The sequence below is a fragment of the Mastacembelus armatus genome, chromosome 11, assembly GCF_900324485.2.
Source record: "Mastacembelus armatus chromosome 11, fMasArm1.2, whole genome shotgun sequence".
Lineage (NCBI taxonomy): Eukaryota > Metazoa > Chordata > Actinopteri > Synbranchiformes > Mastacembelidae > Mastacembelus > Mastacembelus armatus.
The window spans coordinates 20,203,190-20,219,962 of record NC_046643.1 but is presented as its reverse complement, the minus strand read 5'-3'; positions in this window follow the sequence as shown (position 1 = coordinate 20,219,962).

Genomic DNA, 16,773 nt, shown 5'->3' with positions numbered 1-16,773 from the left:
ACTGTTGTTTCCTGCTGCTGCTTTGTGATCAGGATGAATAGTTTGGTGTGTTTGCAGGTGATGCTGCTCAGTTTGCATTGAAACTAATGTTCCTGTGGAGTCTCCTGCTGCTGAAGTGACTTTTTATGTTTGGACTTTATTTGGGGTTTTCCTCTTGTTAATGTTGTGGGAAAGCTCAACTTCTCTCTGGTGATCAGGTGTCCACAGGAGCAACATGCTTTTCTATACCAGTTCAATGAATGAGTGAGTGGTAGTGTCAACATTCATAGAAATATAATAAATATAATCATTGTGGGGCTGAATGTGGATCTGAGACTAATCTGTATTTTGGAGGTTTTGCTAACCGCATGTTCCTGCTTCTCACATTAGATCCAGTCTAGTTTAAAAACTGGGGGAACTGGACTTTTCCTGTGATGTGTCTGAATCAAATGTTGTTTATTGGCTCTAACAAGCAGGTACAGGTGAAACGTAATGAGGCGAATAGCTGAACATTGAGAGTCTGGACATGACCTGTAGTCCGTATGCAGGTTTTCACATAAACTCAAACCCAAAGCTCTTTCACACGTTTCAGCCTGAAAACACAGACAGTAAAATGCACTTAACCTGCGTCGGTTCGACTCGACCCTCGGTAGCTCTGGCACTGAAATGTCACCGGCAGCATACTGATGAGAGAATAAGGGTCTGATCTAATTGTCTTTAGATGATGAGAGAGAAATGCATCGTGGAACCGCGGTCCCTGAGGGATGCTGCCGTGCATGTGTGCCCCCCTATTTACTTATTGAACACACCTAAATGTATTTGAACACAGAGCCTAAGCTGTGCTGTGGCAGCCTGAGATGTAAACAGGTCAAAGACATGCACAGTCTGGAACCTGAATAAACCTGGTCTGTGTTTGGCTTCAAATCTCCAAAAGCCATGTGAGTCCGTGGAGCAGGCAGGAGGTAGGACGTGCTGCACAGCCTGTGCACCTTTTGTTCTGTCTTTAAAGTAGATTTGACTAACCTGTGGGTTTGTTTACAAGCTGTCAGATTTGGGATGTTGCCGTATGCTCAGATTTCAGCCAGTGTTTTCACGACGGACAGAAACTGGGTAAATCTTCAGAGGTGAAAGAAAAATGAGATCTGAGGTTAAAGTGACATTATTTTAATGTGCGGGAACATTGCAGCTCAGTGAGCGACCTGCCAGAGTCAGATCTTTGCTTTGAAGGAGCCAAGACCTGCTCTAGGTTTGGCCTTTTCACTGCAGTGATGTGGCCTTGTTAGGACCTGCTGACATTTGGTGGTTTCCCTGGCAGGTGGAGAGTTAACAGAAAGGTGAAGCGTGATTAATGAGAAGATGGATGAAGGACGACAGCAGGGGGGGGAGGGATGGCTGAGAAGCAGCAGGGTGCTGGTGCTGATGTGCGGAGGAGACAGATGTTTTGTTCTGACAGCCCGAAGCACATTCGCATGTTTTTGTTTAATGTGGCTTTTTAGCCTCATTGATGCTGTTGACATCACAGGTTTCACGCTCAGTCCTGATTCGCTGACCTTTACGGATGGTGGAGTTTGTTTCTCCTCTATGATCTGAATCTTATTTCAATATTTAACGACAGCCTTATCAAAATGGCACCTGTGTGTTTGAAATTCCTGTTCCACTTCATGGATGTTCATGTTTTGGGCGAACTGGTCTCCCAACTAACATTTTAGAAACTTTATCACAGACATACTGAGATTAATGTTGATTCTTGATCAGTTGTAGTTATTATTGTGTCTTGTCTCAATCTACACTAAAGTCAAATGCAGAGGCAGTTTTCCAGTTGTGTGCTGGTTCTAAAACCTTGTGTCTGGGCCACAAGAGGAAAATCTGAGTTTGGACTCTCACGGCTGCAGTCTGACTATATTATCTATATTATGCAGCACAGACTGGGGGATTGTCGGTGTGTTCAAATTACACTACTGGAGGTCATGAATTTTTATTCTCAGACATGGTGCTGGCCTGAAAGTTCAGACGGGAATCTCTGCAGCAGCGTCTCATAAATTGGGCTCAGCCTGGTCTCTGTGATTCTGGGCTTCATTAAACTGAACTGAACCCAGAGGTGGTTCTCTGGTCCTCATCAGTCCGGCTTTAAGTGTGCACACATTAACACTTCAGTGTTTAAAGCAAGTAGCCCAGGTCCTCTGAAACCCTGCAAATCCAGAGCAGTGAGCTAAACCTGAAACCAGTTGAAACTATTGATTATTAAAGTATTGATTCCTAATAATAATGATCCAGTGACTGGTCCCGTTATGACCAACCATGATCATAACAAAAGGGATTAGTGGAGGGAAACTGCACATAAAGTAAACACAAGAACTGAACCGGTGGAGGAATGGATGGGACCCAAACATTAATATCCCAACTCTGCATGTGGTGAATGGAAAATCACTTTGTGTAATGAAACTAAATGAGATGAAACACCGTATGAATAAAAGAACATGCGTATGTGTCCTAAAGACAGACACACAGAAACAATCTGCTCCAAACTATCGGTGCATTTAAAAAAAAAAAAAAAAAGATGCTGCGGCAGGAGGATCCCCCTCCTCTTTAAATCCTGCACCTAAAGTCCAGTTCTCAAACGACACAGAATCTGTGTTCAAGCTGAAACTTTCCACGTCGAGCTTCAGTTGCTAATAAAATTAGCTGCCGAGGTGATTTTTGTGCATTGGTGCACATAAAACCTTTTGTTTCTGTGGCTTTAAATCAGAAACAAGCTCAGGAGCTGACAAGTTTATTTTCCATGGAGGTTTCATCCATTACAATCTGACAGAAGGATCGGCCGCAGCTCATTAGCGCTTCAGCTGGGTCGGGCACACAGTCAGTCAGTCTCATACAGTCTCATACTTGGAGTAGTCTCTGTACCATCCCTCCATGTGACCGCACACAGATCAATGGTCCTTCTTTCGCCTGCTCTCTAACTTTTGCCCCCGAGCCTCGTAGCAGCAGCAGCAGCAGCAGCAGCAGGACGGACTTGGTTTGGTTCGGAGGCTAACGATGTGTTGGAGCTTGTTGTCGCTGCAGCTGTAGGAGGCCTCGTTCCCTTTGATTCGTCCTCATTAGCTGCACTGCTGAAAGACTGTGGCTGAAAATGTCTCACCAATACAGTAAATAAATATCACCAGTAGTTGTTGACAAGAATTATCATACACAAGCAGAGAGAGAAATCTTTAATTAGCTCGCTCTTTTAGAGTGAGTTCAATTATATAAGTGAATTATGTGTCAGGTGAAGGGAACTGTACCCCAATACAGAACATAGTCTTCTGTAAGTTCACCATAATATACTTCAAGGCTGAATGTTCCTTAGACAAAATATAGGAAACTTTTAAATGAGCAGGTATGGCCAGCTTGGTGTCGATTCTTCTCCTGAGTTTTTGTGCAGCTCATCCAACCGTTTCTTTGCTGAGGCACAGCGGAGGTGACTCAGCATGTAAATTATTGATAAGTTAAATGCTATTAGTGAAATTTAATAATGGATTTTATGTTTGGCCCCTTGCGGTGCGGTGCCGTTCTTGACATAATATAACTTGATGCATTTGCACGTCCAGCTGATACGTAGCATTTATCTGTAGTTTCTGTCAAATGAAAACGAACCTACAGAGGCTGCTTGCCTCTAAAATGTTTTTCCTGTCACCAGTTAAGGACTAAACCTGTGCTGGGTGGACGTCCCTTCTCCATTTTCACCATATTCCTGTCCAAACTCACAATTAGCAGTGGTGCATCCTAATCACCTGCTACTTTTTTTTACAGTCAATAGATGTTAAGACGCTCCTGCTCAAAGACTGGACTCTGGAACATGACGGTAGGTGAATGGCTCCTGCAGCACTGAATGATTTAACCCACGTCGTTATTATTCACCACATCTGGAGGGTTTCGGTCCAAAGTGACCAGTTCTGGAGCACAGCTCCTTGGGAAACGATTTAACACCGAGTGGATTAAATAAAGTGAGAGGGAATAGGGCCGGTGGGATCGCTCTGAGCAGAGAGAGAGGATACTCCCCAAGTTAGAGTGTAATTGGTCCACAGGGGCAGCAAAGAGCATCATTTAGAACAGTCATCTGCTAAAAGCCTCGTGGGCTGGTGTTTGTGGGGAGATCCTGCTTTGACCTCTGAATCCTGAACTTCAGCTTTTAGATCTTTACCTACGAGAGAGTCTGAATTTGGCTTATGGCTTTTCAACAACCTGCTGTATGTATGAAATCAACAACTGAATGGGATGTATCAGACTTTGTGCACACACACAGTACTTGTTAGGGTCCATTAATTATCTTTATTTTTTTTAGTTTGATTTCTTCAGCTGAATGTGAACACTTGATGAAAAGACCCATCGTTGAGATTTGAATCAAATGTGACATGATGACAGATTTGACAAAACTCTGTTTACAAGCCCTGATTCATTTTAAATGAGGTGGTAATTAGGCAAACAAACCAAACGCAAATGCACCAAAATAAATGTTTCCTCAGTGGAAAACAAAGAGAACAAACTGTGTGATTACACTACACAATGTCTTCATCCAGGGGCGTCTGGCAGGAGAAAGAGTAAAGTTTGCAGACTTGAGCTCTCCCGCAGACTCGAAGTATTTATTTCATACAGCGTTTGATAAATTTTCAAATTAAACTGGTGACTTACGAGTAGAGCCGTGATATGAAGTGTGCAGAGGCTCAGTGATCCGGCATTAAAGTAAGTGTTCCTCCTCTAATGACTGTTTATGGAAGGCTGCCTGTGTGAATGAATCTTAATGATTTTCTGCAAAAAGCTTTTTTGAAGAAGCTGTTGCCTCCTGTAAACACAAGAGCCCTTAGCCTCGCATGCCCACACACACACACACACACACACACACAGCATAATATATGTGTGCTGTTCATGCGTAGCACTTTCACACATGGTCTTGCTGTATGTAACGTGACACACATCTCCTTTGGGCACCCACACACACTCAGACGTTGAGTATACTTCACCCAGTTTGCTATGGCCCATTTAGCGTCTCATTTACTCACTGAACCGTGTCTCTGGTTTTCCACACACTCTAATTAACGTGCTGTGCCTCTACATCACCACTATGTGCTCTGGAGCTAATTACATGGCACAGAGATATAAATGGGGGGTGATGCAGGTCAATACTTTGTTGTTACAAAGATGTCAAAATCAAATTTGCACATTGCCGCCACCGCAGGGTGAAGACGTTTGATAACGGCAGTTTTCTTTGCTCGATGTTTTTAGTGTGTCACGTGACAAAACCGTCGTAGTGGATTATTATTCACATTTTCTCAGTTTACGTTTTTATTCTCCTTTTCCCTCCTCTTGTGTCAACACTTTGTTCTCCTCTCTGCACTTCCCACCTTCTCTTCTTCTCTCCATTGAAATTCATCAGCCTCGCTCTGCTCTGAAAGGCGACTGGCTGTTTCTCTCACCTCGGATGCCGATTGGACGTTGTCATGGAAGCGAAGCGTCCACGTGGGGAGGGGGTGCAGATGCAGATGTGGATGATGTGATGCTCCGTCATGCATGTGTGTGTGAGACAAGTTGGTGTCGGTATGACTGGTGTGTTGGTGTGTTTCCTTCGCTTATGGGCCCCCGGTCGTGTGCGTTTAGGTTTGACAGCCTCGTCCCTTATTCGTCGTGTTTTGTTTCCAGCAGCTGGACCTGCTGTTTTTAACCACCAGCCTGTTCACACGTCAGTTTTCAAGCATGTGACAGCAACCTTACATTTCTGCTAAATCATAGTTTCTGCATCCCTGTGTGTGTGGGCGGGGGCAGCTTACTCACACACTTAAGCTCCTTGTCCACATCAAGGAGCAGCTCAGCTGGAGCTGTGTGTGTGTGTTTATGTGTGTGTGTGTGTGTGTGTGTGTGTGTGTGTGTGGTGTAACTGCTTTACTTGCCAATCAGTGACCAAAGAAAAATTGAGGTGAGAGGAAAAGCTACCGATGGACAAAAACAAATGCAAATCTAGGTGAGAAAGGCTTGTAGAGACTCAGAGAGAGCGTGACAGCCGTACTCCTGTTTCCCACGGGATTAAAACCAACATTTTAAAGGAAGTACAACATCCTTAATCCTTTAAGTGACAAAACCGCCTGTGCAGAACAAATACAACTAAAAGTTCTCTCATTTTGCATTTGGAGAGTGTGTTTCACTTTTAATAATGAAGTGGAAACATTATAAATGATAATATGAAGAACAACCATATTTTTAGAATAGAGCAGGATGGCCTGGAGGAAAGAGAGTAAACCAGCCCTCCACGCAGACTGAAGCAGAAATAGGATTTGAAGTTGTAATCCGTTAGATCCTCTTGTTTCTGTCTCCATATTTGTTGCTTGTAGTGGACTCCTGTGTCTGCGTATCCAGGGACTATGCATGAGAGATCACCAGACTAATCTGTTTACCTGCAGCTAAACATGTCGGCAGACCCACACAGTGAAAGGTATTATGGGTAACTGTAGGCCACAAGAGGAGCTGATGATCCAAACACCAACCTTCATGTTGGGGCAGGTTCTTTTTGAGTATAAGGCCCAGTCGCTTTCAAGTAGAGTTAATTCTGCTGGTCTGGTTAACCAGATGCTTTAGGAGTCAGTTTATTTGGTGCATTGCTCACTGGCAGTTTAACATGAATTATTCATTTAGTTCACTACTTCATGTTTCCAACCGGATGGTTTCTGTCCAGATGTTGAAATGCTGTTGTGGTTCTCCAGTTCTTCTTATTTAAGTTGGAAATGATCCCAGACTTTGGACATTTTCTGCCTTTTACAGACGGTTTCTCTCTCTGACATAGCGGAGACTTTTGAGACTGAATATACGTTGTGCGTCAGTGATTACGGTCCGTGTGGAACGATGATCTCCAGGTGGAGCAGCTCTGCTTTAAAGCTCCAATTTTCTCTCCTAAGTGCTCGGCTGGGGGTGAGGAGCTGATGGTGGAGGGGTGGGGATGGTTGCGTGCGTCGTTACCGGACTGTGTTAGTGCCGTCTAAGTTTAGTTTATGGAAAGAAAAAAACACAAAACTAAGTGTCTGCGAACCCTTTGAACTCTTCTGCCCTTATCGCCCCTCCTCATGTGATCCTCATGTGATCCTCATGTGATCCTCATGTGATCCTCATGTGATCCTCATGTGATCTGCACAGGGAATCAAAGAGCGATTAGGAGAAAGCGATGTTGCACGTCTTGTTTGGGCTCTGCGGTGCAGGCGGCATCATCACCGTCATCATCATCATTATTACGAGCAGCAGCGGTGTAGTGCCAGGCTGCTGCGGTTTAATTGGCTGCTCTGCTACATGAGGTTAGCCCCATTTGCAGGCCTTGTTATCTAGCTGAGCCAGTGTGTGTGTGTGTGTGTGTGTGTGTGTGTCTCGTTAAGGTGAAGCTGTTGCCAGAACCAAGTGTGTCCGTCTGGCTGGTTGGCCATCACGGTGACTGACAAGCGGATGGACTGGCTGACTGGTGGGCTGTGTTGCGGGACGAAAGTGGAACTGGGATTGTGTGGTGACCAATTCCAAACCATTTCACATGCTTCATCACCTTTTACCCTGCACTGTTAGTCCTCACACACACACACACACTGTTAGTCCTCACACACACACTGTTAGTCTCGCTGTATGGTCCATGGTGGCCCTACACTGGAAGAGGTTTGGTCTGGAGCTAAGCAACGCTGGATTACCAACCAGGGATGGTGGGAAACGCCGAGGGGCCCAGGTTGAACGTGTTGGTTTAATTACATCCAGTCAATTTTAACAGAGGCTCCTCCACAGCTGCTTTTTCACCGGGTTTAGCACATTAACCTGCCGTGTACAGCTGCCGAACCAAACCATCGGTTTTTCTACAACCTAAAAACCGTTGCTGTGGTAAAATGAAACATAATGTAAGAAAATAACATAAATTCAACCCTTTGTGGAGCTTGTCCATTGGTGTCATTGCTGCTTGTTATGACTGATGTGGGGAAAAACAGCCATTACAGCACAGGTTCCCATCACTGCCTGGGGGCTGGGGGGGGGCAGTAAAAGACCCATCATGGCTCGGTGGAGCAGAAACAGGCCACACTATAAAACGTCATGAATACCCTGCGCTGAGCTGAGATTTATGCTTTGCTCAGTGTGTTTTCAAAGGGATATTTCAACTTTACGAGAGAAGAAGCTTCACAGTTTGGAAAATGCAGCTTGACTCTCCCACTTCTCAGCCATATGGTTTCCTGAGCTTTTCCACGAGACGCATCCAGGTCTCGGATTAGGCTCATAAAACACTTAGTTAACTTGTTTTCCACAAACAATAAAGCCATTGTTGACCTGTAGGACATGAATTGTTTCGCGTGCTCCCTGCAGCATGATCTCTTCTGCAGCTGTTCTCTCATCTGCTCAGAAACCATGAAGAGCTTCTCATGGTGGTTCTCTTGACTTTTACTGTGGCTGTATGTCTCCATCGCACGGCACACGTGTTCTTTTCTATTTCCCTCCTCACTGCCAGGGTGAGACCAGGGAGCTAATTATCACCCAGAGGTGAGAAGTGTTGGCAGAGTCTCAAATTTGAAGGGGCGTTCACCAGCTGCACACGATACGATTGTTATGGTCCGCAGGAAAAGGCCTGCAGCCAAATGTCACGTTACATCCTGTGTTGCACTGAACTGTCCAACATGAGGACGTTTTGGGATTTGAGGACAATGTAGGGATGATGGATGGTTGGTGGACTGTGTGACTGGCTATCTGTGTGTTTGTTTCCTTTCAGAGCTGAATCTGGTAGGACTTTGGGATATGGAGAGAGGGAGAAGACGGCAGTCTCTGCATCTGTTTCTACATCGCTTCTCCAGGACTCTGCCATGTTCTTTCATTCACTCTTCATCACTGAGTCCATCTCCTCCCATCATGGCACCTCATGAGCCTTCAGCTTGCAAACCACATCCTCCAAAATCCTCCTTCCATCACTTTCTCTTTTTCTCTGCTTACATCTGTCCAGATGTGTCATATTTCAGCTGCTCATTACCAACAGCTGGACAGTTTTCCTTCCTCTCTCTCTCTCTCGCACCCACAAACACATTTATGCACAAACATCTGTCTTACTGTTGCTCACAGTCTTGGCTCTGCTGGGGGGACCGTCACTGACAATGCATTTGCAGTTCAGATTTCTGTTTAGAAATTCTGTTAGCTAAAAACCGAGGACCGTGACGTCGCCCGGCATGGCGAAGCCAGGGCCCCACCCTGGAGCCAGGCCTAGGGTTGGGGCCCGTTGGCGAGCGCCTGGTGGCTGGGTCTCCCCCCACGGGGCCCAGCCGGGCAAAGCCCGAAAGAGGGAAGTGGGGCAACCCACCACCCACAGGAGGATCCATAAGGGGCCGGTGCTTAGTGGGATCGGGCAGTGGTCGAGGACGGGGACCTCGGCGACCCGATCCCTGGATGCTGAAACTGGCTCTAGGGAAGAAGATGGATGGAATTCTGTTAGCTGTGTGCTAACATGCTAATGTTTAGCATGTTGAGTGTGGTGCTCCAGTGATCAGAGCCATCTAAGTCAGTCTGCTGAAATAAAGGGCACTGGATGGAAGAGCTGGGATTGCTCCTTCACTTCTGCACACCAGTCTCTGTGTGAAGGGGCCGTTCTTATCAGATTATTGGTTTTTAGAAACTTATGGATGTTGCTGGCTGCAGTCTGATGTTGGAAAAGTGTGAGCGGAAACAGATTTTAGATGTATTTTGAAACTTATGGCACCGTTTTTCTAAAAACTGTTCCCTCCTCCTTGGCTCCGTCCTCCCCATTTTATTCCCTTTTTTAAGTCGTGTAGTTTAAAACGAGAACCATGACTGTCTGAAAGCTCTTTTCTGATTGTGCTCAGTTTGCTCCGTCATCCTTCATCGCCGTTTCCTTTCCTTGTGCTTAATTTGATGTTTTCTCATTTTTTAAAGAGAGTTTTGTCATTAACACAATTAAACTGTCTTCACATCGCAGCGCCTTTGTCAGACGTTGTTCTGAAGAGCTATTATGATTCGATTTTGATGAGACTGATTTGATTGCACTGCAGGGTCCTCCACAGAACATCGCATCCCTCTTCCCTCCTGACAGTCAGTCAACACGGCCGATGCTGTGTATGTCTTCTGCTGCAGCCATCATAATTTCTCAGACCCTCTTTGCATAAATTCTGTCTCTCCCATTTTCTTGCTAATGTGCATCACCAGCCTGTGCATAATTGTGCTCATTTAGGCTTTTCAGACGCTCCGCTGCCGTCCGCCCTTCCATCACTGGAGTGCCTGTCTTTAGAGATTTCATGTTTCTGTGTGGTGAAATATTCTACATGGCAGCAGTTGGGGCCATTTTAGCATGTAAATGAACCCCCTGTCTCTGTCTCACAGCCTCATCGCTTCCTCTCCTTATTTGCATTGCTAACTGCAGCTGAATAAATGTGATGATGTGTCAGTGAAGTTGTCATTAAACAGCCACTAGCACCCTGACTGAAAGGGACCTCACCTTTCCCATAGTGCTTTTTGTTTTTTTTTTTTAAAGCTAGTCCAGTGTTTTTGTAAATAGAAAGAGACTTTTCTCATCCCTTAAGGTGAACAGTTCATTTTTATGGTCCTTATAAGAAGACAATAAAAGATATTTAGCAGTGATTCTCACAGTTTGTGTGGAAACCTGTTGCCTGCAACCTGCACCTACCAGTAGGCCAGATCTGATCAGGCAACTTCTAGCTTAGTATAAAGAGCATTTGGAGGTGGAGTCAGGCCTTCAAGGCCTATTCACACTCAGTGACCTCCATTGTTGTCCAAAAACTATTAAAAACACAGCAGGGAGCCACAAAGCTGGACTGGCTCACATGGTTCTTCCTCACCAACAATGGGAGGCTCCAGACTCTGAGAACGGTCGTCATTGTTTACCGTCTCGTGCTGTTATGAGAGGCGAGTGAAGTGGTGTAAGGAGAGCAGAGATCATGCACATGTGCACCTGTGTTTGTGCATGTGTGGTTAACTTCCTCAGCTCAGACGAAGAGCGGCGCTCCCTCACTTCCCTAAACTGGAAGCATCCAGGAAGAAAGTGGTGCAGCCTGCAGGCTCTAAGCCAGATTTTGTTCTGCACTTATTTTCCTTCCTACAATACACTGTTTCTGAAACGTGTTTCCTCTTCTCTGTCAGTGTCTCTTGTCCCTGGGCCCCCTCCTCACTGCATTTCTCCTCTTTGTCACCTCTCAGATTGCCGGGCGTCAGCCTGGAAGCCAAATCTGGCGTCGGGCCCATCCCCTCATCCCATCTGTTAGAGGGAAAGTGGCTGAGTGAGAGAACGAGAGAGACGTTTGTGGTTGTGTGTTGGTGTCAGTTGGTTGCTACACCAGGTGTGTGTATGTGTGTGTGTGTGTGTGTGAGTGAGTGTGAGACAGACTGGCTGTAACATATCAGACCTGCAGGAGGGCTTCAGTGTGTGTTTTATGTATTCACGTATATTCAGGGCTGCAGGAATATGTATGAATGGATGTGCATACAACTAGGCACCTGCCCAATGCAGATAGTACACACACAGCTATATGCGTGTGTGTGTGCGTGTGTGTGACAAAGCGTGAAGAGACCTTAGGTGGGAGAAAGTTTTTGTGATGGAAAACCAACTTTGCATTTGCCTTTATGTCTGCAAGAGTCTTTTTCTCTCTCCATCTCCACACACACACACACACACACACACACACACACACACACACACACACAGAGTCTGCAGGAAGCAGCAGCCCATGGATCAGTGTCTGTGGTGACTCTGCAGCACAGTGCTGCCACCCTCTGTTGTCTTCTTTCCACTGCACAAACCCTCCAGTCCACAAACTCCCTTTGTATCATATTATTACACTGAGACGATGTTACACTAAGCAGACGACCCTTTAACACTATGCTTTGATTTACTGTGAATCTGTAAATCAATCAGCCACAGAAGTACACTGCAAAAACATTAGCCTGTAGTTTGAGTCCTTATGCAAAGGTCACAAGCTGCACTGCAGAAAATAAATTAGTTTGTTCTTTAATAAAAGTATATTTTCATATTTTGCCCTCACACTGCACCAACAACAGTGTTTTGGGGTTTATATAGTGTCAATCCCAGGATAAATTTCACAGTGATGCAGTATTGATGTGGGACTCTGATATTCTGCTCCAGGGCTGGTCCTGTTCGTGGACTCTGAGTCTGTGTTGCAGTGCAGGAAGACAGAAATGCACAGAAAGACGTCCTGGTGAAACACAAATTTGCTTCAAAGTAAAAGGTGGATTTTTGCAGCTGAGGTGAAGACCTAAAATAATTAATACCAGAGGCTACTGTATGTGATAAATAATAAGTAATATACTTTTTGACAAAACACCCTTAAAACCAATAAATGTGCAGCTTCAGTGTGGTTCTCTCGCGCTTCATCCCAAATTTGAACATAATTAGTGGATGATCAGATTTTAATTGATTGCAATAACAATAATAATTGATTACAGGCCTTTAAATTCACAAACTAACATTAGAATAAAAGGAGGATTCGCGTGCGTGTGTGTGTGTGTGTGGCGTCTCTTCACTTGTGTTTTTATTTCACTCTTGAATCAGTAAAGAAAATGAGCTCTCTGCGCTGAGCAGTGGATCACATCTAATGTGATTACTCTACACTATAATCAACTTGGATTACAGATTCTCAGAAAGAGTTTACTGGTGGAATTGCTCTGAAAAACCACGGGATGAGAACAAAAGTGTTTTGATTGTGTGATATGATATTATAGCTCATTATTGCTGTAGATAACACAACGTTAAAGATCATAAGATGTAAAACCATCATCGTTTTCCCCGCAGACACAGAGTTCATGACTGAACCTAATGTGGAAAATCAGTGGCATGCCGTTTTAAGTAAACCACAAATGCATCACTTCTGGAGTAAATGCACTAGGTTGTTTTCCACGACTGGCTCCTGCACGTTTGTTGGGCTGCGTTTTATTATGAGACGTCCACGTGTAAACGTCTGGAAGTGTTTTAACGCAAACCTGCTGGAAATACAGGTCGAGCCAGTGAACCCTGGCTGGTTCCTGAAGGGGGGAAAGAAAATGACACGTGTTAAAATTCGAAAAAGGAACCTTGAAACCCCCCAAAAGGCTGGTGAGCATTTGTTTTGTGGCTCTGTACTTGATGTCATAATCACCACCTGACTAATATCAGATATGAACAGGTCAACACAAAGCTAATGGGAGATGATAGCTTTGTTTACCAGAGGACCACAGTTGGGAATATGTGCGTGTTGTTAGATTATCGGTGAGGTTTTGTTTTGGAACCAGCCGGTCTCTACAGACTTGTGCGCGCTAGCGTTTATTTTATTTGTTGCTTGTGTGCGTGGAGTTGCATGTAACCTTTGGACCAAATGATTGAGGTAATTATCCTGGCTGCTCGCTGCATGCTAATTACCCTGATGTCTTGTTTGGAACAACGAGGGTACTCAAGCTTTAAAAACATCGCAGCTCCAAATTTGATTGGCAAATAATTAAGACTTCCTGTGCTTTATTTCTGATCTCTTGCTATTAGCTCTTGGTAATAGATCAGGACATATATGCTTGGCCTTTGTTTTGACTCTTCTCCTGAATTTTTTGGTGACATGATGGTTGGTACCTGCTTTGTGTCGCTGCCAATCAGCTACAGAGGCAGACTAGCATTGGTGACCCCAGTGGATGGAGAGCTGAGGTTTATGGGACCGTCTCTGTTATCAGCTGGTTGATCATTATCTGGACTCATGAATAGAGATGGTTTTTGTTTGCTACAGTCCCTGTTTTGTATAATGCAGGATGCAAAGAGCACAAGCTGCCAGTGACTCACCGAGTGCAGTCACGGACGTATTAAGGAGAAGTGGGTAGCAGATTGCAGCATGGCGCCTAAATCATTCCAGTGAAGTAAATCAGTGGCTTTGTTGGCCGGTGTGAGTCACGGGATGAATGTGGAGGTTTGGCCTCTGCGCAAAAAAAAACTGCTTCCCAGTCCAGCCCCTGCTCCTGCTGGACCAACATGAATGAAACGTTATGTCAGTGCTAATGCTAAACAAACTAGGCTAAGGAGTGGAACAGCAACTTAACAGCAGGGTGGGTCCTCCCAAATGTCATACCCCCCCTCTGCCCCAAAACAAACAATGATTTTCTTTCAACCCATGTGAGACATTCAGTGCTAACCAGACTCCCACCACCACAGGAGGTGCCAATGAGTCAGTGAGTTGAAAGTGGGTTGATTGTTGCAGTGCGACAGATGGCTTACAACGCTAACAGCCGACACCGTGCGTCGTGAAAAAAAAGGGGTGGGAAGCGCCGCATATCTCTGCTCATCAGTTACAGCTTTGAGTCGACGACTGTTTAATCCTAAACGTATGTGCAGTAACTGTAGCATCATTTTTTGTGATGGCCACAGGTTGATGAGTGTGTGTTTTCAGATGAGTGTGTGTCAATTAGAGCTCGTGTCCTGACGTGGTGAAAGTTTCCACTTCAGGTCCAATCACTGCCCGTCTGCTCGGCCCTCAGCTCTAACACAGATCGATGGGAGACCCACTGACTGACGTCCTGTCAGATGCAAATTGTACTTTGCCTAAATTGGCCAGAAATGTCATCATCTTATAGTGTGAGAACCCCTGGTTCATTAAAAGCTCCCTGCATGTTGGAGGAAGACGGTTTTCCGTATATTTTCCGTGTATTAATGGTAGCAGTATAGCCGCCAACTTTAAACGGTAAAAACAGGTTCTCTGAGGAAACCACTGAAGTAATTCCACTAATGAGAAAGAAGTTTCCAACAGAGTCTCAGAAAATGTGAATCAGAAAATCAATCTTTCAGTGCAGCTGCGAAGTAGCAGGAGGAGCCGCAAATTGGGACCATTAGTTGACCTTTTCCAAATTAATTTCAAAGGCATTTCAGATGTTCGGTTCAAGTGGTGCTTAATGAAAGGGCCTCGTGGACCCGTACAGTCAGACTTCAGCCACAGAGGGAACTGAACCCTAAACTCGAGCAGTGTGAATTAATCTCCTGAGAGCTGTCACGAAGCTCTGACGGCAAACAACCACTGAGCCTCAGCATCGCTGTGTATTAAGATCAGCATTAGTGAGCTGCTCGGCCCTGTAGAGCAACACCATTGGTTAATACAGCAGGTGTTAGGGAGGAGAAGAAACCCTGAGCTTGCAAGGCTGACTTTAAAGGTTCATTCCGCTGATTTCTGAGCTTTTCCTTTGCAGGAAATGGGATGTCATGTTTATAGAAGGTGAGGGAATTTGGCCTCATTGAAGGAGCCGGTGTCAGGATGGTATTTACATATGTTCTGTGTTGCTTTTCTTGTTGTCCGATGCAAATAATCCTGAACTTTGCCAGGGCTTGTTTTTAAAACTGTTTTTTTCTTATTGTTAAGCTTAAAACATCTATATCTGTGATTGGAAGTATTTTTGTTGATCTTTCTAATGAGTACCTCCCAACACATGAGCTTTAGCCTGAAAACAGAACTGACTTTATTTGCTGATCCATCAGGCGTCAGGCTGCACCCATGTCCCGAAGGTCAGGTGTCGATAATTGAATCTTCCGCCCTGATGTTTGTAACGTGAAGAGCAGAAATGCAGCTTTCTGACAGGGCTGCGTTTAGTCCTGCACAGCTGATGTCACTCTGATCACAGCTCTGTGATCGCAACTTACTCTAATTAGCTCTCCAAACTTTCAGGGTTGTTCGAGTGGAACCGAGCTGCACGGCGGCTGAATAGATCCAAGCGTGTTGTGTTGTAGTTGTTGTTTAACATCAATTTACAAATGTGTGCAAAGAGCTCGCACTAATTCAAATGGCAGATGTCGTCTTTCGCACTGGATCTCTTCATTAGTTGTGCTTGTCGAATGAAGTGGTTCTGACTCTGTGTAGTTGGCTCCGCTGGGCTCAGGGCAGCTGCACTCATTACTCCCCACACACACACACACACACACACACACACACACCTGGCCATCCACTCCTCCACTTTAACTGGAATCACCATTTCTAACAGATTTGGGGGAGTCCCTCGGAGGCATTTTCCCTTCATCTCAAATATGTGTAAGCCAGCTGCCGGCATAACGCCCCTCGTTCTCCACAACTGTCGACTAAAGCATCTAAAAGAGGGATAAATAAGGTGTAAACTGCCCCTTAGCCACAAAAAACAAAAAACCCACCATAACCCAGTGCCAGAGACTGAGCGAGTCCTTCACCAGGTGCAGAAACATTTGCATTCAGCGCTCGATCTGAGGCCTGTTCTCCAGTTTGGAGTTCCTGTCCTCCTCCAGATGGTGTTTTCAGTGATGAGTGGTTGTTTTTTTCCTTTTATTAAATTTGTTGCTGCCCATTAGTGCAACGACAGTGTTTTGTTTGTTTTTTTCTTATCCTGTTGTACTTGTGTCTGTTTTGTGTCCACTAGTCTCTGGAAAGTTCTTTAAATTGCTTCAGTCTTTGCAGGATTGTAAACAAATAAACTTTTCATGCTTTGACATTTCACAAGATGTTTCTGCTTCATAGGCTAAAAACTTGAAGAAAGAAAGAAAAAACAAAGTAGAAACAAAAACAAGTGACAAAGCAGTTCTGTTATTCTGCTATATGTCCCGGTGATATATTACCTCTTTAGATGGTGCTCTACTTCACAACTGTACTTTTCCTTATTTACAAAATGTGATTTTACTGATTATATTGATTCAAGTTTGGCACAAAGCATGATGGGAAGTGAGCTGTGTGTGTGTGCTGTCTCATCACATACTCGGACATTATTGAGCACTGGAGAAAATCAAGATTATAAATTATTTAAATTTCAGTCCAGTGATGAGCCTCC